The 27,292-nt window shown below is 41.4% G+C and overlaps 12 non-coding genes across 12 annotated transcripts; all 12 read right to left on the reverse strand.

Moving 5' to 3' along the window:
- Positions 1-750: 750 nt before the first annotated feature.
- Positions 751-832, reverse strand: trnas-gcu (transfer RNA serine (anticodon GCU)). Its single transcript has one exon. It is a non-coding gene; the product is annotated as a tRNA-Ser (tRNA).
- A 1,699-nt stretch (positions 833-2,531) lies between these two features.
- On the reverse strand, positions 2,532-2,613 carry trnas-gcu (transfer RNA serine (anticodon GCU)). Its single transcript has one exon. It is a non-coding gene; the product is annotated as a tRNA-Ser (tRNA).
- Positions 2,614-4,312: 1,699 nt separating this feature from the next.
- On the reverse strand, positions 4,313-4,394 carry trnas-gcu (transfer RNA serine (anticodon GCU)). The gene has a single exon. It is a non-coding gene; the product is annotated as a tRNA-Ser (tRNA).
- A 3,492-nt stretch (positions 4,395-7,886) lies between these two features.
- On the reverse strand, positions 7,887-7,968 carry trnas-gcu (transfer RNA serine (anticodon GCU)). Its single transcript has one exon. It is a non-coding gene; the product is annotated as a tRNA-Ser (tRNA).
- A 1,699-nt stretch (positions 7,969-9,667) lies between these two features.
- Positions 9,668-9,749, reverse strand: trnas-gcu (transfer RNA serine (anticodon GCU)). The gene has a single exon. It is a non-coding gene; the product is annotated as a tRNA-Ser (tRNA).
- Positions 9,750-11,448: 1,699 nt separating this feature from the next.
- On the reverse strand, positions 11,449-11,530 carry trnas-gcu (transfer RNA serine (anticodon GCU)). The gene has a single exon. It is a non-coding gene; the product is annotated as a tRNA-Ser (tRNA).
- Positions 11,531-13,229: 1,699 nt separating this feature from the next.
- On the reverse strand, positions 13,230-13,311 carry trnas-gcu (transfer RNA serine (anticodon GCU)). The gene has a single exon. It is a non-coding gene; the product is annotated as a tRNA-Ser (tRNA).
- Positions 13,312-15,010: 1,699 nt separating this feature from the next.
- Positions 15,011-15,092, reverse strand: trnas-gcu (transfer RNA serine (anticodon GCU)). The gene has a single exon. It is a non-coding gene; the product is annotated as a tRNA-Ser (tRNA).
- Positions 15,093-16,791: 1,699 nt separating this feature from the next.
- trnas-gcu (transfer RNA serine (anticodon GCU)) lies at positions 16,792-16,873 on the reverse strand. Its single transcript has one exon. It is a non-coding gene; the product is annotated as a tRNA-Ser (tRNA).
- A 1,702-nt stretch (positions 16,874-18,575) lies between these two features.
- trnas-gcu (transfer RNA serine (anticodon GCU)) lies at positions 18,576-18,657 on the reverse strand. The gene has a single exon. It is a non-coding gene; the product is annotated as a tRNA-Ser (tRNA).
- Positions 18,658-23,931: 5,274 nt separating this feature from the next.
- trnas-gcu (transfer RNA serine (anticodon GCU)) lies at positions 23,932-24,013 on the reverse strand. Its single transcript has one exon. It is a non-coding gene; the product is annotated as a tRNA-Ser (tRNA).
- Positions 24,014-25,721: 1,708 nt separating this feature from the next.
- trnas-gcu (transfer RNA serine (anticodon GCU)) lies at positions 25,722-25,803 on the reverse strand. Its single transcript has one exon. It is a non-coding gene; the product is annotated as a tRNA-Ser (tRNA).
- Positions 25,804-27,292: the final 1,489 nt, after the last annotated feature.

Here is a 27,292-nt window from a genome sequence, read left to right on the forward strand (position 1 = left end):
ACAGTTGATTCGTAAGGTAATTAGCTCAAGTGGTAGAGCGCTCGCTTTGCATGTGAGAGGTAGAGGGATCGATGCCCTCATTCTCCATTATCCTGAGCTCCTGTCTGTTGATCATCAAATACAATCCTTTAGATGTACCCTCATTGGGAATCATACTACATGTCTTTACACCAATGCCCATTAAAAACATTGCAAAATGATGACCGAGCTTTCAAACTGCTGCAACTACCTTACTGTCTTTCAGATGTTTATGACAAAAGCTTTCATTCAAGTCAGGGCTTTGAAAGTGTTTACTGAAACACCTGCTCCTTGCAACCATCAACAAAGATAGTGTGAGTGCAGTTGACGCAGACAAGGTAATAGATGCAACTGCATGAATGCATTCATAAGACCTTTTCTTGTTGGGTATTGCTGCTGTTGTTTTGGATGTTGGTAAGAATGTAACTACTTAGAAGAGGGGCATGAGTGTAATGCTGCTTTCACACTGAGTTCGATTCGGTGTCACATTTGAGTGGGGCAGCTAGCTGCCTTTATACGCTTGTCAAATTCGTCGCACGATGTATGTCCGAAAATGACTTGACACGCTGAATGCTAAACACACCACAGGACCCTTGAATATAATCAGAACATTGATGTAGGAGTGAATGTGGACAATCCTTACACAAAAATTGCATTTGGTGTGAACACAGCTTAAAACTTGTCATGGTGCTACTGAACAACGTCTGTTGACACTCCAAAAGACAAAATACACAATGAGGACGGGATTTGAACCCATGCGTGCAAAGCACAATGGATTAGCAGTCCATCTCCTTAACCTCTCGGACACCTCATCTGGAATTCAGTTCTTTCGTGACACCACTGGTCTCATAAACTCGTATGCCATCATTGGCCTCGTGTGGCCTGTGGCATCTTGAGGTAGCCCATTATTTCCAGCTACTCAAGCAAGTTGGGATTTTTTAAAAACTAAAAATGTGCCAGTATGTGGATATACAACAAGGTTAGAAGGACCTGTGCTCTCATTGTGGCCAAAAGGACTTTTGGATTTGAGCAACCAATCAGAGCATTTTGCTAGGGAATTACTTCAAATGGCAGAGTGCTTGCTTTGCATGTGAGAACAAGGGGGATAGATGTCCACATTCTGCACAACATTTTCTTTTGTATCTACGTTTCATCAAACTGTTGGTGCAAGAAGCATGTACTTATGAGATGAGTTGCAGAGTTTGGTCTGTTGTTGGTATGGAATTTACCTTTAAGGAATACTTGTTGATCAGGGATTTCTGTTCTTGACAGATAGTGCCTCTGTGGCTTTCAGGTGTTGATGTCAATGATTAGAATTCCGTGGGTTCCCCAAAAGCCAGAGTGACATTCATTGAGCGCTCTTGATCATGATAAGAAATGAGTCTATGTACATGCTAAAAGAGTGGTTGACTGCGAGTAAAAAGATGCATGCAAATTCACCATCAGAAAAGGTAAAGATCAGAACGACTTGTTTGTTGATTACCTTTCATTTGGCAGAGTTGGTAATGAGTCAAGTTTCAAATCTGCAGATCCTTGTAGATGGCCCGTGTGTTTATATTATCTTTGTAAACATGGCGTGTCCAACCCTTCTAGCATTAGCTTTGCAACTGTGGAGGCAAATATAGAATCGTGTGGTTTTTAACCACTGGAAAAAGTTGATATTTTGGAGAGAAAAAGCCGCAAAAACAGTGTTTGGATATGCTCCGAAGCTACGAAGAACTGTCACAGCCATACAAAAAGTGTCATTAAACATTTGGCATAAAAACACAGTTGATTCGTAAGGTAATTAGCTCAAGTGGTAGAGCGCTCGCTTTGCATGTGAGAGGTAGAGGGATCGATGCCCTCATTCTCCATTATCCTGAGCTCCTGTCTGTTGATCATCAAATACAATCCTTTAGATGTACCCTCATTGGGAATCATACTACATGTCTTTACACCAATGCCCATTAAAAACATTGCAAAATGATGACCGAGCTTTCAAACTGCTGCAACTACCTTACTGTCTTTCAGATGTTTATGACAAAAGCTTTCATTCAAGTCAGGGCTTTGAAAGTGTTTACTGAAACACCTGCTCCTTGCAACCATCAACAAAGATAGTGTGAGTGCAGTTGACGCAGACAAGGTAATAGATGCAACTGCATGAATGCATTCATAAGACCTTTTCTTGTTGGGTATTGCTGCTGTTGTTTTGGATGTTGGTAAGAATGTAACTACTTAGAAGAGGGGCATGAGTGTAATGCTGCTTTCACACTGAGTTCGATTCGGTGTCACATTTGAGTGGGGCAGCTAGCTGCCTTTATAGGCTTGTCAAATTCGTCTCACGATGTATGTCCGAAAATGACTTGACACGCTGAATGCTAAACACACCACAGGACCCTTGAATATAATCAGAACATTGGTGTAGGAGTGAATGTGGACAATCCTTACACACAAATTGCATTTGGTGTGAACACAGCTTAAAACTTGTCATGGTGCTACTGAACGTCTGTTGACACTCCAAAAGAAAAAATACACAATGAGGATGGGATTTGAACCCATGCGTGCAAAGCACAATGGATTAGCAGTCCATCTCCTTAACCTCTCGGACACCTCATCTGGAATTCAATTCTTTCGTGACACCACTGGTCTCATAAACTCGTATGCCATCATTGGCCTCGTGCGGCCTGTGGCATCTTGAGGTAGCCCATTATTTCCAGCTACTCAAGCAAGTTGGGATTTTTTAAAAACTAAAAATGTGCCAGTATGTGGATATACAACAAGGATAGAAGGACCTGTGCTCTCATTGTGGCCAAAAGGACTTTTGGATTTGAGCAACCAATCAGAGCATTTTGCTAGGGAATTACTTCAAATGGCAGAGTGCTTGCTTTGCATGTGAGAACAAGGGGGATAGATGTCCACATTCTGCACAACATTTTCTTTTGTATCTACGTTTCATCAAACTGTTGGTGCAAGAATCATGTACTTATGAGATGAGTTGCAGAGTTTGGTCTGTTGTTGGTATGGAATTTACCTTTAAGGAATACTTGTTGATCAGGGATTTCTGTTCTTGACAGATTGTGCCTCTGTGGCTTTCAGGTGTTGATGTCAATGATTAGAATTCCGTGGGTTCCCCAAAAGCCAGAGTGACATTCATTGAGCGCTCTTGATCATGATAAGAAATGAGTCTATGTACATGCTGACAGAGTGGTTGACTGCGAGTAAAAAGATGCATGCAAATTCACCATCAGAAAAGGTAAAGATCAGAACGACTTGTTTGTTGATTACCTTTCATTTGGCAGAGTTGGTAATGAGTCAAGTTTCAAATCTGCAGATCCTTGTAGATGGCCCGTGGGTTTATATTATCTTTGTAAACATGGCGTGTCCAACCCTTCTAGCATTAGCTTTGCAACTGTGGAGGCAAATATAGAATCGTGTGGTTTTTAACCACTGGAAAAAGTTGATATTTTGGAGAGAAAAAGCCGCAAAAACAGTGTTTGGATATGCACCGAAGCTACGAAGAACTGTCACAGCCATACAAAAAGTGTCATTAAACATTTGGCATAAAAACACAGTTGATTCGTAGGGGAATTAGCTCAAGTGGTAGAGCGCTCGCTTTGCATGTGAGAGGTAGAGGGATCGATGCCCTCATTCTCCATTATCCTGAGCTCCTGTCTATTGATCATCAAATACAGTCCTTTAGATGTACCCTCATTGGGAATCATACTACATGTCTTTACACCAATGCCCATTAAAAACATTGCAAAATGATGACCGAGCTTTCAAACTGCTGCAACTACCTTACTGTCTTTCAGATGTTTATGACAAAAGCTTTCATTCAAGTCAGGGCTTTGAAAGTGTTTACTGAAACACCTGCTCCTTGCAACCATCAACAAAGATAGTGTGAGTGCAGTTGACGCAGACAAGGTAATAGATGCAACTGCATGAATGCATTCATAAGACCTTTTCTTGTTGGGTATTGCTGCTGTTGTTTTGGATGTTGGTAAGAATGTAACTACTTAGAAGAGGGGCATGAGTGTAATGCTGCTTTCACACTGAGTTCGATTCTGTGTCACATTTGAGTGGGGCAGCTAGCTGCCTTTATACGCTTGTCAAATTCGTCGCACGATGTATGTCCGAAAATGACTTGACACGCTGAATGCTAAACACACCACAGGACCCTTGAATATAATCAGAACATTGGTGTAGGAGTGAATGTGGACAATCCTTACACACAAATTGCATTTGGTGTGAACACAGCTTAAAACTTGTCATGGTGCTACTGAACGTCTGTTGACACTCCAAAAGAAAAAATACACAATGAGGATGGGATTTGAACCCATGCGTGCAAAGCACAATGGATTAGCAGTCCATCTCCTTAACCTCTCGGACACCTCATCTGGAATTCAATTCTTTCGTGACACCACTGGTCTCATAAACTCGTATGCCATCATTGGCCTCGTGCGGCCTGTGGCATCTTGAGGTAGCCCATTATTTCCAGCTACTCAAGCAAGTTGGGATTTTTTAAAAACTAAAAATGTGCCAGTATGTGGATATACAACAAGGTTAGAAGGACCTGTGCTCTTATTGTGGCCAAAAGGACTTTTGGATTTGAGCAACCAATCAGAGCATTTTGCTAGGGAATTACTTCAAATGGCAGAGTGCTTGCTTTGCATGTGAGAACAAGGGGGATAGATGTCCACATTCTGCACAACATTTTCTTTTGTATCTACGTTTCATCAAACTGTTGGTGCAAGAAGCATGTACTTATGAGATGAGTGGCAGAGTTTGGTCTGTTGTTGGTATGGAATTTACCTTTAAGGAATACTTGTTGATCAGGGATTTCTGTTCTTGACAGATAGTGCCTCTGTGGCTTTCAGGTGTTGATGTCAATGATTAGAATTCCGTGGGTTCCCCAAAAGCCAGAGTGACATTCATTGAGCGCTCTTGATCATGATAAGAAATGAGTCTATGTACATGCTGACAGAGTGGTTGACTGCGAGTAAAAAGATGCATGCAAATTCACCATCAGAAAAGGTAAAGATCAGAACGACTTGTTTGTTGATTACCTTTCATTTGGCAGAGTTGGTAATGAGTCAAGTTTCAAATCTGCAGATCCTTGTAGATGGCCCGTGGGTTTATATTATCTTTGTAAACATGGCGTGTCCAACCCTTCTAGCATTAGCTTTGCAACTGTGGAGGCAAATATAGAATCGTGTGGTTTTTAACCACTGGAAAAAGTTGATATTTTGGAGAGAAAAAGCCGCAAAAACAGTGTTTGGATATGCACCGAAGCTACGAAGAACTGTCACAGCCATACAAAAAGTGTCATTAAACATTTGGCATAAAAACACAGTTGATTCATAGGGTAATTAGCTCAAGTGGTAGAGCGCTCGCTTTGCATGTGAGAGGTAGAGGGATCGATGCCCTCATTCTCCGTTATCCTGAGCTCCTGTCTGTTGATCATCAAATACAGTCCTTTAGATGTACCCTCATTGGGAATCATACTACATGTCTTTACACCAATGCCCACTAAAAACATTGCCAAATGATGACCGAGCTTTCAAACTGCTGCAACTACCTTACTGTCTTTCAGATGTTTATGACAAAAGCTTTCATTCAAGTCAGGGCTTTTAAAGCTTTAAAAGTGTTTACTGAAACACCTGCTCCTTGCAACCATCAACAAAGATAGTGTGAGTGCAGTTGACGCAGACAAGGTAATAGATGCAACTGCATGAATGCATTCATAAGACCTTTTCTTGTTGGGTATTGCTGCTGTTGTTTTGGATGTTGGTAAGAATGTAACTACTTAGAAGAGGGGCATGAATGTAATGCTGCTTTCACACTGAGTTCGATTCTGTGTCACATTTGAGTGGGGCAGCTAGCTGCCTTTATACGCTTGTCAAATTCGTCGCACGATGTATGTCCGAAAATGACTTGACACGCTGAATGCTAAACACACCACAGGACCCTTGAATATAATCAGAACATTGATGTAGGAGTGAATGTGGACAATCCTTACACAAAAATTGCATTTGGTGTGAACACAGCTTAAAACTTGTCATGGTGCTACTGAACAACGTCTGTTGACACTCCAAAAGACAAAATACACAATGAGGACGGGATTTGAACCCATGCGTGCAAAGCACAATGAATTAGCAGTCCATCTCCTTAACCTCTCGGACACCTCATCTGGAATTCAGTTCTTTCGTGACACCACTGGTCTCATAAACTCGTATGCCATCATTGGCCTCGTGCGGCCTGTGGCATCTTGAGGTAGCCCATTATTTCCAGCTACTCAAGCAAGTTGGGATTTTTTAAAAACTAAAAATGTGCCAGTATGTGGATATACAACAAGGTTAGAAGGACCTGTGCTCTCATTGTGGCCAAAAGGACTTTTGGATTTGAGCAACCAATCAGAGCATTTTGCTAGGGAATTACTTCAAATGGCAGAGTGCTTGCTTTGCATGTGAGAACAAGGGGGATAGATGTCCACATTCTGCACAACATTTTCTTTTGTATCTACGTTTCATCAAACTGTTGGTGCAAGAAGCATGTACTTATGAGATGAGTTGCAGAGTTTGGTCTGTTGTTGGTATGGAATTTACCTTTAAGGAATACTTGTTGATCAGGGATTTCTGTTCTTGACAGATAGTGCCTCTGTGGCTTTCAGGTGTTGATGTCAATGATTAGAATTCCGTGGGTTCCCCAAAAGCCAGAGTGACATTCATTGAGCGCTCTTGATCATGATAAGAAATGAGTCTATGTACATGCTAAAAGAGTGGTTGACTGCGAGTAAAAAGATGCATGCAAATTCACCATCAGAAAAGGTAAAGATCAGAACGACTTGTTTGTTGATTACCTTTCATTTGGCAGAGTTGGTAATGAGTCAAGTTTCAAATCTGCAGATCCTTGTAGATGGCCCGTGTGTTTATATTATCTTTGTAAACATGGCGTGTCCAACCCTTCTAGCATTAGCTTTGCAACTGTGGAGGCAAATATAGAATCGTGTGGTTTTTAACCACTGGAAAAAGTTGATATTTTGGAGAGAAAAAGCCGCAAAAACAGTGTTTGGATATGCACCGAAGCTACGAAGAACTGTCACAGCCATACAAAAAGTGTCATTAAACATTTGGCATAAAAACACAGTTGATTCGTAGGGTAATTAGCTCAAGTGGTAGAGCGCTCGCTTTGCATGTGAGAGGTAGAGGGATCGATGCCCTCATTCTCCATTATCCTGAGCTCCTGTCTGTTGATCATCAAATACAATCCTTTAGATGTACCCTCATTGGGAATCATACTACATGTCTTTACACCAATGCTCATTAAAAACATTGCAAAATGATGACCGAGCTTTCAAACTGCTGCAACTACCTTACTGTCTTTCAGATGTTTATGACAAAAGCTTTCATTCAAGTCAGGGCTTTGAAAGTGTTTACTGAAACACCTGCTCCTTGCAACCATCAACAAAGATAGTGTGAGTGCAGTTGACGCAGACAAGGTAATAGATGCAACTGCATGAATGCATTCATAAGACCTTTTCTTGTTGGGTATTGCTGCTGTTGTTTTGGATGTTGGTAAGAATGTAACTACTTAGAAGAGGGGCATGAGTGTAATGCTGCTTTCACACTGAGTTCGATTCGGTGTCACATTTGAGTGGGGCAGCTAGCTGCCTTTATACGCTTGTCAAATTCGTCTCACGATGTATGTCCGAAAATGACTTGACACGCTGAATGCTAAACACACCACAGGACCCTTGAATATAATCAGAACATTGGTGTAGGAGTGAATGTGGACAATCCTTACACACAAATTGCATTTGGTGTGAACACAGCTTAAAACTTGTCATGGTGCTACTGAACGTCTGTTGACACTCCAAAAGAAAAAATACACAATGAGGATGGGATTTGAACCCATGCGTGCAAAGCACAATGGATTAGCAGTCCATCTCCTTAACCTCTCGGACACCTCATCTGGAATTCAATTCTTTCGTGACACCACTGGTCTCATAAACTCGTATGCCATCATTGGCCTCGTGCGGCCTGTGGCATCTTGAGGTAGCCCATTATTTCCAGCTACTCAAGCAAGTTGGGATTTTTTAAAAACTAAAAATGTGCCAGTATGTGGATATACAACAAGGATAGAAGGACCTGTGCTCTCATTGTGGCCAAAAGGACTTTTGGATTTGAGCAACCAATCAGAGCATTTTGCTAGGGAATTACTTCAAATGGCAGAGTGCTTGCTTTGCATGTGAGAACAAGGGGGATAGATGTCCACATTCTGCACAACATTTTCTTTTGTATCTACGTTTCATCAAACTGTTGGTGCAAGAATCATGTACTTATGAGATGAGTTGCAGAGTTTGGTCTGTTGTTGGTATGGAATTTACCTTTAAGGAATACTTGTTGATCAGGGATTTCTGTTCTTGACAGATTGTGCCTCTGTGGCTTTCAGGTGTTGATGTCAATGATTAGAATTCCGTGGGTTCCCCAAAAGCCAGAGTGACATTCATTGAGCGCTCTTGATCATGATAAGAAATGAGTCTATGTACATGCTGACAGAGTGGTTGACTGCGAGTAAAAAGATGCATGCAAATTCACCATCAGAAAAGGTAAAGATCAGAACGACTTGTTTGTTGATTACCTTTCATTTGGCAGAGTTGGTAATGAGTCAAGTTTCAAATCTGCAGATCCTTGTAGATGGCCCGTGGGTTTATATTATCTTTGTAAACATGGCGTGTCCAACCCTTCTAGCATTAGCTTTGCAACTGTGGAGGCAAATATAGAATCGTGTGGTTTTTAACCACTGGAAAAAGTTGATATTTTGGAGAGAAAAAGCCGCAAAAACAGTGTTTGGATATGCACCGAAGCTACGAAGAACTGTCACAGCCATACAAAAAGTGTCATTAAACATTTGGCATAAAAACACAGTTGATTCGTAGGGGAATTAGCTCAAGTGGTAGAGCGCTCGCTTTGCATGTGAGAGGTAGAGGGATCGATGCCCTCATTCTCCATTATCCTGAGCTCCTGTCTATTGATCATCAAATACAGTCCTTTAGATGTACCCTCATTGGGAATCATACTACATGTCTTTACACCAATGCTCATTAAAAACATTGCAAAATGATGACCGAGCTTTCAAACTGCTGCAACTACCTTACTGTCTTTCAGATGTTTATGACAAAAGCTTTCATTCAAGTCAGGGCTTTGAAAGTGTTTACTGAAACACCTGCTCCTTGCAACCATCAACAAAGATAGTGTGAGTGCAGTTGACGCAGACAAGGTAATAGATGCAACTGCATGAATGCATTCATAAGACCTTTTCTTGTTGGGTATTGCTGCTGTTGTTTTGGATGTTGGTAAGAATGTAACTACTTAGAAGAGGGGCATGAGTGTAATGCTGCTTTCACACTGAGTTCGATTCGGTGTCACATTTGAGTGGGGCAGCTAGCTGCCTTTATACGCTTGTCAAATTCGTCTCACGATGTATGTCCGAAAATGACTTGACACGCTGAATGCTAAACACACCACAGGACCCTTGAATATAATCAGAACATTGGTGTAGGAGTGAATGTGGACAATCCTTACACACAAATTGCATTTGGTGTGAACACAGCTTAAAACTTGTCATGGTGCTACTGAACGTCTGTTGACACTCCAAAAGAAAAAATACACAATGAGGATGGGATTTGAACCCATGCGTGCAAAGCACAATGGATTAGCAGTCCATCTCCTTAACCTCTCGGACACCTCATCTGGAATTCAATTCTTTCGTGACACCACTGGTCTCATAAACTCGTATGCCATCATTGGCCTCGTGCGGCCTGTGGCATCTTGAGGTAGCCCATTATTTCCAGCTACTCAAGCAAGTTGGGATTTTTTAAAAACTAAAAATGTGCCAGTATGTGGATATACAACAAGGATAGAAGGACCTGTGCTCTCATTGTGGCCAAAAGGACTTTTGGATTTGAGCAACCAATCAGAGCATTTTGCTAGGGAATTACTTCAAATGGCAGAGTGCTTGCTTTGCATGTGAGAACAAGGGGGATAGATGTCCACATTCTGCACAACATTTTCTTTTGTATCTACGTTTCATCAAACTGTTGGTGCAAGAATCATGTACTTATGAGATGAGTTGCAGAGTTTGGTCTGTTGTTGGTATGGAATTTACCTTTAAGGAATACTTGTTGATCAGGGATTTCTGTTCTTGACAGATTGTGCCTCTGTGGCTTTCAGGTGTTGATGTCAATGATTAGAATTCCGTGGGTTCCCCAAAAGCCAGAGTGACATTCATTGAGCGCTCTTGATCATGATAAGAAATGAGTCTATGTACATGCTGACAGAGTGGTTGACTGCGAGTAAAAAGATGCATGCAAATTCACCATCAGAAAAGGTAAAGATCAGAACGACTTGTTTGTTGATTACCTTTCATTTGGCAGAGTTGGTAATGAGTCAAGTTTCAAATCTGCAGATCCTTGTAGATGGCCCGTGGGTTTATATTATCTTTGTAAACATGGCGTGTCCAACCCTTCTAGCATTAGCTTTGCAACTGTGGAGGCAAATATAGAATCGTGTGGTTTTTAACCACTGGAAAAAGTTGATATTTTGGAGAGAAAAAGCCGCAAAAACAGTGTTTGGATATGCACCGAAGCTACGAAGAACTGTCACAGCCATACAAAAAGTGTCATTAAACATTTGGCATAAAAACACAGTTGATTCGTAGGGTAATTAGCTCAAGTGGTAGAGCGCTCGCTTTGCATGTGAGAGGTAGAGGGATCGATGCCCTCATTCTCCATTATCCTGAGCTCCTGTCTGTTGATCATCAAATACAGTCCTTTAGATGTACCCTCATTGGGAATCATACTACATGTCTTTACACCAATGCCCATTAAAAAAATTGCAAAATGATGACCGAGCTTTCAAACTGCTGCAACTACCTTACTGTCTTTCAGATGTTTATGACAAAAGCTTTCATTCAAGTCAGGGCTTTGAAAGTGTTTACTGAAACACCTGCTCCTTGCAACCATCAACAAAGATAGTGTGAGTGCAGTTGACGCAGACAAGGTAATAGATGCAACTGCATGAATGCATTCATATGACCTTTTCTTGTTGGGTATTGCTGCTGTTGTTTTGGATGTTGGTAAGAATGTAACTACTTAGAAGAGGGGCATGAGTGTAATGCTGCTTTCACACTGAGTTCGATTCTGTGTCACATTTGAGTGGGGCAGCTAGCTGCCTTTATACGCTTGTCAAATTCGTCGCACGATGTATGTCCGAAAATGACTTGACACGCTGAATGCTAAACACACCACAGGACCCTTGAATATAATCAGAACATTGGTGTAGGAGTGAATGTGGACAATCCTTACACACAAATTGCATTTGGTGTGAACACAGCTTAAAACTTGTCATGGTGCTACTGAACGTCTGTTGACACTCCAAAAGAAAAAATACACGATGAGGATGGGATTTGAACCCATGCGTGCAAAGCACAATGGATTAGCAGTCCATCTCCTTAACCTCTCGGACACCTCATCTGGAATTCAATTCTTTCGTGACACCACTGGTCTCATAAACTCGTATGCCATCATTGGCCTCGTGCGGCCTGTGGCATCTTGAGGTAGCCCATTATTTCCAGCTACTCAAGCAAGTTGGGTTTTTTTAAAAACTAAAAATGTGCCAGTATGTGGATATACAACAAGGTTAGAAGGACCTGTGCTCTCATTGTGGCCAAAAGGACTTTTGGATTTGAGCAACCAATCAGAGCATTTTGCTAGGGAATTACTTCAAATGGCAGAGTGCTTGCTTTGCATGTGAGAACAAGGGGGATAGATGTCCACATTCTGCACAACATTTTCTTTTGTATCTACGTTTCATCAAACTGTTGGTGCAAGAAGCATGTACTTATGAGATGAGTTGCAGAGTTTGGTCTGTTGTTGGTATGGAATTTACCTTTAAGGAATACTTGTTGATCAGGGATTTCTGTTCTTGACAGATAGTGCCTCTGTGGCTTTCAGGTGTTGATGTCAATGATTAGAATTCCGTGGGTTCCCCAAAAGCCAGAGTGACATTCATTGAGCGCTCTTGATCATGATAAGAAATGAGTCTATGTACATGCTGACAGAGTGGTTGACTGCGAGTAAAAAGATGCATGCAAATTCACCATCAGAAAAGGTAAAGATCAGAACGACTTGTTTGTTGATTACCTTTCATTTGGCAGAGTTGGTAATGAGTCAAGTTTCAAATCTGCAGATCCTTGTAGATGGCCCGTGGGTTTATATTATCTTTGTAAACATGGCGTGTCCAACCCTTCTAGCATTAGCTTTGCAACTGTGGAGGCAAATATAGAATCGTGTGGTTTTTAACCACTGGAAAAAGTTGATATTTTGGAGAGAAAAAGCCGCAAAAACAGTGTTTGGATATGCACCGAAGCTACGAAGAACTGTCACAGCCATACAAAAAGTGTCATTAATTATTTGGCATAAAAACACAGTTGATTCGTAGGGGAATTAGCTCAAGTGGTAGAGCGCTCGCTTTGCATGTGAGAGGTAGAGGGATCGATGCCCTCATTCTCCATTATCCTGAGCTACTGTCTATTGATCATCAAATACAGTCCTTTAGATGTACCCTCATTGGGAATCATACTACATGTCTTTACACCAATGCCCATTAAAAACATTGCAAAATGCTGACCGAGCTTTCAAACTGCTGCAACTACCTTACTGTCTTTCAGATGTTTATGACAAAAGCTTTCATTCAAGTCAGGGCTTTGAAAGTGTTTACTGAAACACCTGCTCCTTGCAACCATCAACAAAGATAGTGTGAGTGCAGTTGACGCAGACAAGGTAATAGATGCAACTGCATGAATGCATTCATAAGACCTTTTCTTGTTGGGTATTGCTGCTGTTGTTTTGGATGTTGGTAAGAATGTAACTACTTAGAAGAGGGGCATGAGTGTAATGCTGCTTTCACACTGAGTTCGATTCTGTGTCACATTTGAGTGGGGCAGCTAGCTGCCTTTATACGCTTGTCAAATTCGTCGCACGATGTATGTCCGAAAATGACTTGACACGCTGAATGCTAAACACACCACAGGACCCTTGAATATAATCAGAACATTGGTGTAGGAGTGAATGTGGACAATCCTTACACACAAATTGCATTTGGTGTGAACACAGCTTAAAACTTGTCATGGTGCTACTGAACGTCTGTTGACACTCCAAAAGAAAAAATACACAATGAGGATGGGATTTGAACCCATGCGTGCAAAGCACAATGGATTAGCAGTCCATCTCCTTAACCTCTCGGACACCTCATCTGGAATTCAATTCTTTCGTGACACCACTGGTCTCATAAACTCGTATGCCATCATTGGCCTCGTGCGGCCTGTGGCATCTTGAGGTAGCCCATTATTTCCAGCTACTCAAGCAAGTTGGGATTTTTTAAAAACTAAAAATGTGCCAGTATGTGGATATACAACAAGGATAGAAGGACCTGTGCTCTCATTGTGGCCAAAAGGACTTTTGGATTTGAGCAACCAATCAGAGCATTTTGCTAGGGAATTACTTCAAATGGCAGAGTGCTTGCTTTGCATGTGAGAACAAGGGGGATAGATGTCCACATTCTGCACAACATTTTCTTTTGTATCTACGTTTCATCAAACTGTTGGTGCAAGAATCATGTACTTATGAGATGAGTTGCAGAGTTTGGTCTGTTGTTGGTATGGAATTTACCTTTAAGGAATACTTGTTGATCAGGGATTTCTGTTCTTGACAGATTGTGCCTCTGTGGCTTTCAGGTGTTGATGTCAATGATTAGAATTCCGTGGGTTCCCCAAAAGCCAGAGTGACATTCATTGAGCGCTCTTGATCATGATAAGAAATGAGTCTATGTACATGCTGACAGAGTGGTTGACTGCGAGTAAAAAGATGCATGCAAATTCACCATCAGAAAAGGTAAAGATCAGAACGACTTGTTTGTTGATTACCTTTCATTTGGCAGAGTTGGTAATGAGTCAAGTTTCAAATCTGCAGATCCTTGTAGATGGCCCGTGGGTTTATATTATCTTTGTAAACATGGCGTGTCCAACCCTTCTAGCATTAGCTTTGCAACTGTGGAGGCAAATATAGAATCGTGTGGTTTTTAACCACTGGAAAAAGTTGATATTTTGGAGAGAAAAAGCCGCAAAAACAGTGTTTGGATATGCACCGAAGCTACGAAGAACTGTCACAGCCATACAAAAAGTGTCATTAAACATTTGGCATAAAAACACAGTTGATTCGTAGGGGAATTAGCTCAAGTGGTAGAGCGCTCGCTTTGCATGTGAGAGGTAGAGGGATCGATGCCCTCATTCTCCATTATCCTGAGCTCCTGTCTATTGATCATCAAATACAGTCCTTTAGATGTACCCTCATTGGGAATCATACTACATGTCTTTACACCAATGCCCATTAAAAACATTGCAAAATGATGACCGAGCTTTCAAACTGCTGCAACTACCTTACTGTCTTTCAGATGTTTATGACAAAAGCTTTCATTCAAGTCAGGGCTTTGAAAGTGTTTACTGAAACACCTGCTCCTTGCAACCATCAACAAAGATAGTGTGAGTGCAGTTGACGCAGACAAGGTAATAGATGCAACTGCATGAATGCATTCATAAGACCTTTTCTTGTTGGGTATTGCTGCTGTTGTTTTGGATGTTGGTAAGAATGTAACTACTTAGAAGAGGGGCATGAGTGTAATGCTGCTTTCACACTGAGTTCGATTCTGTGTCACATTTGAGTGGGGCAGCTAGCTGCCTTTATACGCTTGTCAAATTCGTCGCACGATGTATGTCCGAAAATGACTTGACACGCTGAATGCTAAACACACCACAGGACCCTTGAATATAATCAGAACATTGGTGTAGGAGTGAATGTGGACAATCCTTACACACAAATTGCATTTGGTGTGAACACAGCTTAAAACTTGTCATGGTGCTACTGAACGTCTGTTGACACTCCAAAAGAAAAAATACACAATGAGGATGGGATTTGAACCCATGCGTGCAAAGCACAATGGATTAGCAGTCCATCTCCTTAACCTCTCGGACACCTCATCTGGAATTCAATTCTTTCGTGACACCACTGGTCTCATAAACTCGTATGCCATCATTGGCCTCGTGCGGCCTGTGGCATCTTGAGGTAGCCCATTATTTCCAGCTACTCAAGCAAGTTGGGATTTTTTAAAAACTAAAAATGTGCCAGTATGTGGATATACAACAAGGTTAGAAGGACCTGTGCTCTTATTGTGGCCAAAAGGACTTTTGGATTTGAGCAACCAATCAGAGCATTTTGCTAGGGAATTACTTCAAATGGCAGAGTGCTTGCTTTGCATGTGAGAACAAGGGGGATAGATGTCCACATTCTGCACAACATTTTCTTTTGTATCTACGTTTCATCAAACTGTTGGTGCAAGAAGCATGTACTTATGAGATGAGTGGCAGAGTTTGGTCTGTTGTTGGTATGGAATTTACCTTTAAGGAATACTTGTTGATCAGGGATTTCTGTTCTTGACAGATAGTGCCTCTGTGGCTTTCAGGTGTTGATGTCAATGATTAGAATTCCGTGGGTTCCCCAAAAGCCAGAGTGACATTCATTGAGCGCTCTTGATCATGATAAGAAATGAGTCTATGTACATGCTGACAGAGTGGTTGACTGCGAGTAAAAAGATGCATGCAAATTCACCATCAGAAAAGGTAAAGATCAGAACGACTTGTTTGTTGATTACCTTTCATTTGGCAGAGTTGGTAATGAGTCAAGTTTCAAATCTGCAGATCCTTGTAGATGGCCCGTGGGTTTATATTATCTTTGTAAACATGGCGTGTCCAACCCTTCTAGCATTAGCTTTGCAACTGTGGAGGCAAATATAGAATCGTGTGGTTTTTAACCACTGGAAAAAGTTGATATTTTGGAGAGAAAAAGCCGCAAAAACAGTGTTTGGATATGCACCGAAGCTACGAAGAACTGTCACAGCCATACAAAAAGTGTCATTAAACATTTGGCATAAAAACACAGTTGATTCGTAGGGGAATTAGCTCAAGTGGTAGAGCGCTCGCTTTGCATGTGAGAGGTAGAGGGATCGATGCCCTCATTCTCCATTATCCTGAGCTCCTGTCTATTGATCATCAAATACAGTCCTTTAGATGTACCCTCATTGGGAATCATACTACATGTCTTTACACCAATGCTCATTAAAAACATTGCAAAATGATGACCGAGCTTTCAAACTGCTGCAACTACCTTACTGTCTTTCAGATGTTTATGACAAAAGCTTTCATTCAAGTCAGGGCTTTGAAAGTGTTTACTGAAACACCTGCTCCTTGCAACCATCAACAAAGATAGTGTGAGTGCAGTTGACGCAGACAAGGTAATAGATGCAACTGCATGAATGCATTCATAAGACCTTTTCTTGTTGGGTATTGCTGCTGTTGTTTTGGATGTTGGTAAGAATGTAACTACTTAGAAGAGGGGCATGAGTGTAATGCTGCTTTCACACTGAGTTCGATTCGGTGTCACATTTGAGTGGGGCAGCTAGCTGCCTTTATACGCTTGTCAAATTCGTCTCACGATGTATGTCCGAAAATGACTTGACACGCTGAATGCTAAACACACCACAGGACCCTTGAATATAATCAGAACATTGGTGTAGGAGTGAATGTGGACAATCCTTACACACAAATTGCATTTGGTGTGAACACAGCTTAAAACTTGTCATGGTGCTACTGAACGTCTGTTGACACTCCAAAAGAAAAAATACACGATGAGGATGGGATTTGAACCCATGCGTGCAAAGCACAATGGATTAGCAGTCCATCTCCTTAACCTCTCGGACACCTCATCTGGAATTCAATTCTTTCGTGACACCACTGGTCTCATAAACTCGTATGCCATCATTGGCCTCGTGCGGCCTGTGGCATCTTGAGGTAGCCCATTATTTCCAGCTACTCAAGCAAGTTGGGATTTTTTAAAAACTAAAAATGTGCCAGTATGTGGATATACAACAAGGTTAGAAGGACCTGTGCTCTCATTGTGGCCAAAAGGACTTTTGGATTTGAGCAACCAATCAGAGCATTTTGCTAGGGAATTACTTCAAATGGCAGAGTGCTTGCTTTGCATGTGAGAACAAGGGGGATAGATGTCCACATTCTGCACAACATTTTCTTTTGTATCTACGTTTCATCAAACTGTTGGTGCAAGAAGCATGTACTTATGAGATGAGTTGCAGAGTTTGGTCTGTTGTTGGTATGGAATTTACCTTTAAGGAATACTTGTTGATCAGGGATTTCTGTTCTTGACAGATAGTGCCTCTGTGGCTTTCAGGTGTTGATGTCAATGATTAGAATTCCGTGGGTTCCCCAAAAGCCAGAGTGACATTCATTGAGCGCTCTTGATCATGATAAGAATTGAGTCTATGTACATGCTGACAGAGTGGTTGACTGCGAGTAAAAAGATGCATGCAAATTCACCATCAGAAAAGGTAAAGATCAGAACGACTTGTTTGTTGATTACCTTTCATTTGGCAGAGTTGGTAATGAGTCAAGTTTCAAATCTGCAGATCCTTGTAGATGGCCCGTGGGTTTATATTATCTTTGTAAACATGGCGTGTCCATTCCTTCTAGCATTAGCTTTGCAACTGTGGAGGCAAATATAGAATCGTGTGGTTTTTAACCACTGGAAAAAGTTGATATTTTGGAGAGAAAAAGCCGCAAAAACAGTGTTTGGATATGCACCGAAGCTACGAAGAACTGTCACAGCCATACAAAAAGTGTCATTAAACATTTGGCATAAAAACACAGTTGATTCGTAGGGGAATTAGCTCAAGTGGTAGAGCGCTCGCTTTGCATGTGAGAGGTAGAGGGATCGATGCCCTCATTCTCCATTATCCTGAGCTCCTGTCTGTTGATCATCAAATACAGTCCTTTAGATGTACCCTCATTGGGTATCATACTACATGTCTTTACACCAATGCCCATTAAAAACATTGCAAAATGATGACCGAGCTTTCAAACTGCTGCAACTACCTTACTGTCTTTCAGATGTTTATGACAAAAGCTTTCATTCAAGTCAGGGCTTTGAAAGTGTTTACTGAAACACCTGCTCCTTGCAACCATCAACAAAGATAGTGTGAGTGCAGTTGACGCAGACAAGGTAATAGATGCAACTGCATGAATGCATTTATAAGACCTTTTCTTGTTGGGTATTGCTGCTGTTGTTTTGGATGTTGGTAAGAATGTAACTACTTAGAAGAGGGGCATGAGTGTAATGCTGCTTTCACACTGAGTTCGATTCTGTGTCACATTTGAGTGGGGCAGCTAGCTGCCTTTATACGCTTGTCAAATTCGTCGCACGATGTATGTCCGAAAATGACTTGACACGCTGAATGCTAAAAACACCACAGGACCCTTGAATATAATCAGAACATTGGTGTAGGAGTGAATGTGGACAATCCTTACACACAAATTGCATTTGGTGTGAACACAGCTTAAAACTTGTCATGGTGCTACTGAACAACGTCTGTTGACACTCCAAAAGACAAAATACACAATGAGGATGGGATTTGAACCCACGCGTGCAAAGCACAATGGATTAGCAGTCCATCTCCTTAACCTCTCAGACACCTCATCTGGAATTCAATTCTTTCGTGACACCACTGGTCTCATAAACTCGTATGCCATCATTGGCCTCGTGCGGCCTGTGGCATCTTGAGGTAGCCCATTATTTCCAGCTACTCAAGCAAGTTGGGATTTTTTAAAAACTAAAAATGTGCCAGTATGTGGATATACAACAAGGTTAGAAGGACCTGTGCTCTCATTGTGGCCAAAAGGACTTTTGGATTTGAGCAACCAATCAGAGCATTTTGCTAGGGAATTACTTCAAATGGCAGAGTGCTTGCTTTGCATGTGAGAACAAGGGGGATAGATGTCCACATTCTGCAAAACATTTTCTTTTGTATCTACGTTTCATCAAACTGTTGGTGCAAGAAACATGTACTTATGAGATGAGTTGCAGAGTTTGGTCTGTTGTTGGTATGGAATTTACCTTTAAGGAATACTTGTTGATCAGGGATTTCTGTTCTTGACAGATAGTGCCTCTGTGGCTTTCAGGTGTTGATGTCAATGATTAGAATTCCGTGGGTTCCCCAAAAGCCAGAGTGACATTCATTGAGCGCTCTTGATCATGATAAGAAATGAGTCTATGTACATGCTGACAGAGTGGTTGACTGCGAGTAAAAAGATGCATGCAAATTGACCATCAGAAAAGGTAAAGATCAGAACGACTTGTTTGTTGATTACCTTTCATTTGGCAGAGTTGGTAATGAGTCAAGTTTCAAATCTGCAGATCCTTGTAGATGGCCCGTGGGTTTATATTATCTTTGTAAACATGGCGTGTCCAACCCTTCTAGCATTAGCTTTGCAACTGTGGAGGCAAATATAGAATCGTGTGGTTTTTAACCACTGGAAAAAGTTGATATTTTGGAGAGAAAAAGCCGCAAAAACAGTGTTTGGATATGCACCGAAGCTACGAAGAACTGTCACAGCCATACAAAAAGTGTCATTAAACATTTGGCATAAAAACACAGTTGATTCGTAAGGGAATTAGCTCAAGTGGTAGAGCGCTCGCTTTGCATGTGAGAGGTAGAGGGATCGATGCCCTCATTCTCCATTATCCTGAGCTCCTGTCTGTTGATCATCAAATACAGTCCTTTAGATGTACCCTCATTGGGAATCATACTACATGTCTTTACACCAATGCCCATTAAAAACATTGCAAAATGCTGACCGAGCTTTCAAACTGCTGCAACTACCTTACTGTCTTTCAGATGTTTATGACAAAAGCTTTCATTCAAGTCAGGGCTTTGAAAGTGTTTACTGAAACACTTGCTCCTTGCAACCATCAACAAAGATAGTGTGAGTGCAGTTGACGCAGACAAGGTAATAGATGCAACTGCATGAATGCATTCATAAGACCTTTTCTTGTTGGGTATTGCTGCTGTTGTTTTGGATGTTGGTAAGAATGTAACTACTTAGAAGAGGGGCATGAGTGTAATGCTGCTTTCACACTGAGTTCGATTCTGTGTCACATTTGAGTGGGGCAGCTAGCTGCCTTTATACGCTTGTCAAATTCGTCGCACGATGTATGTCCGAAAATGACTTGACATGCTGAATGCTAAAAACACCACAGGACCCCGTAATATAATCAGAACATTGGTGTAGGGGTGAATGTGGACAATCCTTACACACAAATTGCATTTGGTGTGAACACAGCTTAAAACTTGTCATGGTGCTACTGAACAACGTCTGTTGACACTCCAAAAGACAAAATACACAATGAGGATGGGATTTGAACACATGCGTGCAAAGCACAATGGATTAGCAGTCCATCTCCTTAACCTCTCGGACACCTCATCTGGAATTCAATTCTTTCGTGACACCACTGGTCTCATAAACTCGTATGCCATCATTGGCCTCGTGCGGCCTGTGGCATCTTGAGGTAGCCCATTATTTCCAGCTACTCAAGCAAGTTGGGATTTTTTAGAAACTAAAAATGTGCCAGTATGTGGATATACAACAAGGTTAGAAGGACCTGTGCTCTCATTGTGGCCAAAAGGACTTTTGGATTTGAGCAACCAATCAGAGCATTTTGCTAGGGAATTACTTCAAATGGCAGAGTGCTTGCTTTGCATGTGAGAACAAGGGGGATAGATGTCCACATTCTGCACAACATTTTCTTTTGTATCTACGTTTCATCAAACTGTTGGTGCAAGAAGCATGTACTTATGAGATGAGTTGCAGAGTTTGGTCTGTTGTTGGTATGGAATTTACCTTTAAGGAATACTTGTTGATCAGGGATTTCTGTTCTTGACAGATAGTGCCTCTGTGGCTTTCAGGTGTTGATGTCAATGATTAGAATTCCGTGGGTTCCCCAAAAGCCAGAGTGACATTCATTGAGCGCTCTTGATCATGATAAGAAATGAGTCTATGTACATGCTGACAGAGTGGTTGACTGCGAGTAAAAAGATGCATGCAAATTCACCATCAGAAAAGGTAAAGATCAGAACGACTTGTTTGCTGATTACCTTTCATTTGGCAGAGTTGGTAATGAGTCAAGTTTCAAATCTGCAGATCCTTGTAGATGGCCCGTGGGTTTATATTATCTTTGTAAACATGGCGTGTCCAACCCTTCTAGCATTAGCTTTGCAACTGTGGAGGCAAATATAGAATCGTGTGGTTTTTAACCACTGGAAAAAGTTGATATTTTGGAGAGAAAAAGCCGCAAAAACAGTGTTTGGATATGCACCGAAGCTACGAAGAACTGTCACAGCCATACAAAAAGTGTCATTAAACATTTGGCATAAAAACACAGTTGATTCGTAGGGGAATTAGCTCAAGTGGTAGAGCGCTCGCTTTGCATGTGAGAGGTAGAGGGATCGATGCCCTCATTCTCCATTATCCTGAGCTCCTGTCTGTTGATCATCAAATACAGTCCTTTAGATGTACCCTCATTGGGAATCATACTACATGTCTTTGCACCAATGCCCATTAAAAACATTGCAAAATGCTGACCGAGCTTTCAAACTGCTGCAACTACCTTACTGTCTTTCAGATGTTTATGACAAAAGCTTTCATTCAAGTCAGGGCTTTGAAAGTGTTTACTGAAACACCTGCTCCTTGCAACCATCAACAAAGATAGTGTGAGTGCAGTTGACGCAGACAAGGTAATAGATGCAACTGCATGAATGCATTCATAAGACCTTTTCTTGTTGGGTATTGCTGCTGTTGTTTTGGATGTTGGTAAAATGTAACTACTTAGAAGAGGGGCATGAGTGTAATACTGCTTTCACACTGAGTTCGATTCGGTGTCACATTTGAGTGGGGCAGCTAGCTGCCTTTATACGTTTGTCAAATTCGTCGCACGATGTATGTCCGAAAATGACTTGACACGCTGAATGCTAAACACACCACAGGACCCTTGAATATAATCAGAACATTGGTGTAGGAGTGAATGTGGACAATCCTTACACACAAATTGCATTTGGTGTGAACACAGCTTAAAACTTGTCATGGTGCTACTGAACGTCTGTTGACACTCCAAAAGAAAAAATACACAATGAGGATGGGATTTGAACTCATGCGTGCAAAGCACAATGGATTAGCAGTCCATCTCCTTAACCTCTCAGACACCTCATCTGGAATTCAATTCTTTCGTGACACCACTGGTCTCATAAACTCGTATGCCATCATTGGCCTCGTGCGGCCTGTGGCATCTTGAGGTAGCCCATTATTTCCAGCTACTCAAGCAAGTTGGGATTTTTTAAAAACTAAAAATGTGCCAGTATGTGGATATACAACAAGGTTAGAAGGACCTGTGCTCTCATTGTGGCCAAAAGGACTTTTGGATTTGAGCAACCAATCAGAGCATTTTGCTAGGGAATTACTTCAAATGGCAGAGTGCTTGCTTTGCATGTGAGAACAAGGGGGATAGATGTCCACATTCTGCACAACATTTTCTTTTGTATCTACGTTTCATCAAACTGTTGGTGCAAGAAGCATGTACTTATGAAATGAGTTGCAGAGTTTGGTCTGTTGTTGGTATGGAATTTACCTTTAAGGAATACTTGTTGATCAGGGATTTCTGTTCTTGACAGATAGTGCCTCTGTGGCTTTCAGGTGTTGATGTCAATGATTAGAATTCCGTGGGTTCCCCAAAAGCCAGAGTGACATTCATTGAGCGCTCTTGATCAAGATAAGAAATGAGTCTATGTACATGCTGACAGAGTGGTTGACTGCGAGTAAAAAGATGCATGCAAATTCACCATCAGAAAAGGTAAAGATCAGAACGACTTGTTTGTTGATTACCTTTCATTTGGCAGAGTTGGTAATGAGTCAAGTTTCAGATCTGCAGATCCTTGTAGATGGCCCGTGGGTTTATAATATCTTTGTAAACATGGCGTGTCCAACCCTTCTAGCATTAGCTTTGCAACTGTGGAGGCAAATATAGAATCGTGTGGTTTTTAACCACTGGAAAAAGTTGATATTTTGGAGAGAAAAAGCTGCAAAAACAGTGTTTGGATATGCACCGAAGCTACGAAGAACTGTCACAGCCATACAAAAAGTGTCATTAAACATTTGGCATAAAAACACAGTTGATTCATAGGGGAATTAGCTCAAGTGGTAGAGCGCTCGCTTTGCATGTGAGAGGTAGAGGGATCGATGCCCTCATTCTCCATTATCCTGAGCTCCTGTCTGTTTATCATCAAATACAGTCCTTTAGATGTACCCTCATTGGGAATCATACTACATGTCTTTGCACCAATGCCCATTAAAAACATTGCAAGATGCTGACTGAGCTTTCAAACTGCTGCAACTACCTTGCTGTCTTTCAGATTTTTATGACAAAAGCTTTCATTCAAGTCAGGGCTTTTAAAGCTTTAAAAGTGTTTACTGAAACACCTGCTCCTTGCAACCATCAACAAAGATAGTGTGAGTGCAGTTGACGCAGACAAGGTAATAGATGCAACTGCATGAATGCATTCATAAGACCTTTTCTTGTTGGGTATTGCTGCTGTTGTTTTGGATGTTGGTAAAATGTAACTACTTAGAAGAGGGGCATGAGTGTAATACTGCTTTCACACTGAGTTCGATTCGGTGTCACATTTGAGTGGGGCAGCTAGCTGCCTTTCGACGCTTGTCAAATTCGTCGCACGATGTATGTCCGAAAATGACTTGACACGCTGAATGCTAAACACACCACAGGACCCTTGAATATAATCAGAACATTGATGTAGGAGTGAATGTGGACAATCCTTACACACAAATTGCATTTGGTGTGAACACAGCTTAAAACTTGTCATGGTGCTACTGAACAACGCCTGTTGACACTCCAAAAGACAAAATACACAATGAGGATGGGATTTGAACCCATGCGTGCAAAGCACAATGGATTAGCAGTCCATCTCCTTAACCTCTCGGACACCTCATCTGGAATTCAATTCTTTCGTGACACCACTGGTCTCATAAACTCGTATGCCATCATTGGCCTCGTGCGGCCTGTGGCATCTTGAGGTAGCCCATTATTTCCAGCTACTCAAGCAAGTTGGGATTTTTTAAAAACTAAAACTGTGCCAGTATGTGGATATACAACAAGGTTAGAAGGACCTGTGCTCTCATTGTGGCCAAAAGGACTTTTGGATTTGAGCAACCAATCAGAGCATTTTGCTAGGGAATTACTTCAAATGGCAGAGTGCTTGCTTTGCATGTGAGAACAAGGGGGATAGATGTCCACATTCTGCACAACATTTTCTTTTGTATCTACGTTTCATCAAACTGTTGGTGCAAGAAGCATGTACTTATGAGATGAGTTGCAGAGTTTGGTCTGTTGTTGGTATGGAATTTACCTTTAAGGAATACTTGTTGATCAGGGATTTCTGTTCTTGACAGATAGTGCCTCTGTGGCTTTCAGGTGTTGATGTCAATGATTAGAATTCCGTGGGTTCCCCAAAAGCCAGAGTGACATTCATTGAGCGCTCTTGATCATGATAAGAAATGAGTCTATGTACATGCTGACAGAGTGGTTGACTGCGAGTAAAAAGATGCATGCAAATTCACCATCAGAAAAGGTAAAGATCAGAACGACTTGTTTGTTGATTACCTTTCATTTGGCAGAGTTGGTAATGAGTCAAGTTTCAAATCTGCAGATCCTTGTAGATGGCCCGTGGGTTTATATTATCTTTGTAAACATGGCGTGTCCAACCCTTCTAGCATTAGCTTTGCAACTGTGGAGGCAAATATAGAATCGTGTGGTTTTTAACCACTGGAAAAAGTTGATATTTTGGAGAGAAAAAGCCGCAAAAACAGTGTTTGGATATGCACCGAAGCTACGAAGAACTGTCACAGCCATACAAAAAGTGTCATTAAACATTTGGCATAAAAACACAGTTGATTCGTAGGGGAATTAGCTCAAGTGGTAGAGCGCTCGCTTTGCATGTGAGAGGTAGAGGGATCGATGCCCTCATTCTCCATTATCCTGAGCTCCTGTCTGTTTATCATCAAATACAGTCCTTTAGATGTACCCTCATTGGGAATCATACTACATGTCTTTGCACCAATGCCCATTAAAAACATTGCAAGATGCTGACTGAGCTTTCAAACTGCTGCAACTACCTTGCTGTCTTTCAGATTTTTATGACAAAAGCTTTCATTCAAGTCAGGGCTTTTAAAGCTTTAAAAGTGTTTACTGAAACACCTGCTCCTTGCAACCATCAACAAAGATAGTGTGAGTGCAGTTGACGCAGACAAGGTAATAGATGCAACTGCATGAATGCATTCATAAGACCTTTTCTTGTTGGGTATTGCTGCTGTTGTTTTGGATGTTGGTAAGAATGTAACTACTTAGAAGAGGGGCATGAGTGTAATGCTGCTTTCACACTGAGTTCGATTCGGTGTCACATTTGAGTGGGGCAGCTAGCTGCCTTTATACGCTTGTCAAATTCGTCGCACGATGTATGTCCGAAAATGACTTGACACGCTGAATGCTAAACAGACCACAGGACCCTTGAATATAATCAGAACATTGGTGTAGGAGTGAATGTGGACAATCCTTACACACAAATTGCATTTGGTGTGAACACAGCTTAAAACTTGTCATGGTGCTACTGAACGTCTGTTGACACTCCAAAAGAAAAAATACACGATGAGGATGGGATTTGAACCCATGCGTGCAAAGCACAATGGATTAGCAGTCCATCTCCTTAACCTCTCGGACACCTCATCTGGAATTCAATTCTTTCGTGACACCACTGGTCTCATAAACTCGTATGCCATCATTGGCCTCGTGCGGCCTGTGGCATCTTGAGGTAGCCCATTATTTCCAGCTACTCAAGCAAGTTGGGATTTTTTAAAAACTAAAAATGTGCCAGTATGTGGATATACAACAAGGTTAGAAGGACCTGTGCTCTCATTGTGGCCAAAAGGACTTTTGGATTTGAGCAACCAATCAGAGCATTTTGCTAGGGAATTACTTCAAATGGCAGAGTGCTTGCTTTGCATGTGAGAACAAGGGGGATAGATGTCCACATTCTGCACAAAATTTTCTTTTGTATCTACGTTTCATCAAACTGTTGGTGCAAGAAGCATGTACTTATGAGATGAGTTGCAGAGTTTGGTCTGTTGTTGGTATGGAATTTACCTTTAAGGAATACTTGTTGATCAGGGATTTCTGTTCTTGACAGATAGTGCCTCTGTGGCTTTCAGGTGTTGATGTCAATGATTAGAATTCCGTGGGTTCCCTAAAAGCCAGAGTGAGATTCATTGAGCGCTCTTGATCATGATAAGAAATGAGTCTATGTACATGCTGACAGAGTGGTTGACTGCGAGTAAAAAGATGCATGCAAATTGACCATCAGAAAAGGTAAAGATCAGAACGACTTGTTTGTTGATTACCTTTCATTTGGCAGAGTTGGTAATGAGTCAAGTTTCAAATCTGCAGATCCTTGTAGATGGCCCGTGTGTTTATATTATCTTTGTAAACATGGCGTGTCCAACCCTTCTAGCATTAGCTTTGCAACTGTGGAGGCAAATATAGAATCGTGTGGTTTTTAACCACTGGAAAAAGTTGATATTTTGGAGAGAAAAAGCCGCAAAAACAGTGTTTGGATATGCACCGAAGCTACGAAGAACTGTCACAGCCATACAAAAAGGGTCATTAAACATTTGGCATAAAAACACAGTTGATTCGTAGGGGAATTAGCTCAAGTGGTAGAGCGCTCGCTTTGCATGTGAGAGGTAGAGGGATCGATGCCCTCATTCTCCATTATCCTGAGCTCCTGTCTGTTGATCATCAAATACAGTCCTTTAGATGTACCCTCATTGGGAATCATACTACATGTCTTTACACCAATGCCCATTAAAAACATTGCAAAATGATGACCGAGCTTTCAAACTGCTGCAACTACCTTACTGTCTTTCAGATGTTTATGACAAAAGCTTTCATTCAAGTCAGGGCTTTGAAAGTGTTTACTGAAACACCTGCTCCTTGCAACCATCAACAAAGATAGTGTGAGTGCAGTTGACGCAGACAAGGTAATAGATGCAACTGCATGAATGCATTCATAAGACCTTTTCTTGTTGGGTATTGCTGCTGTTGTTTTGGATGTTGGTAAGAATGTAACTACTTAGAAGAGGGGCATGAGTGTAATGCTGCTTTCACACTGAGTTCGATTCGGTGTCACATTTGAGTGGGGCAGCTAGCTGCCTTTATACG

The sequence above is a fragment of the Oryzias latipes genome, chromosome 1 (assembly GCF_053564925.1).
Source record: "Oryzias latipes strain Hd-rR chromosome 1, Olatipes_Hd-rR_3.1".
Taxonomy (NCBI): domain Eukaryota; kingdom Metazoa; phylum Chordata; class Actinopteri; order Beloniformes; family Adrianichthyidae; genus Oryzias; species Oryzias latipes.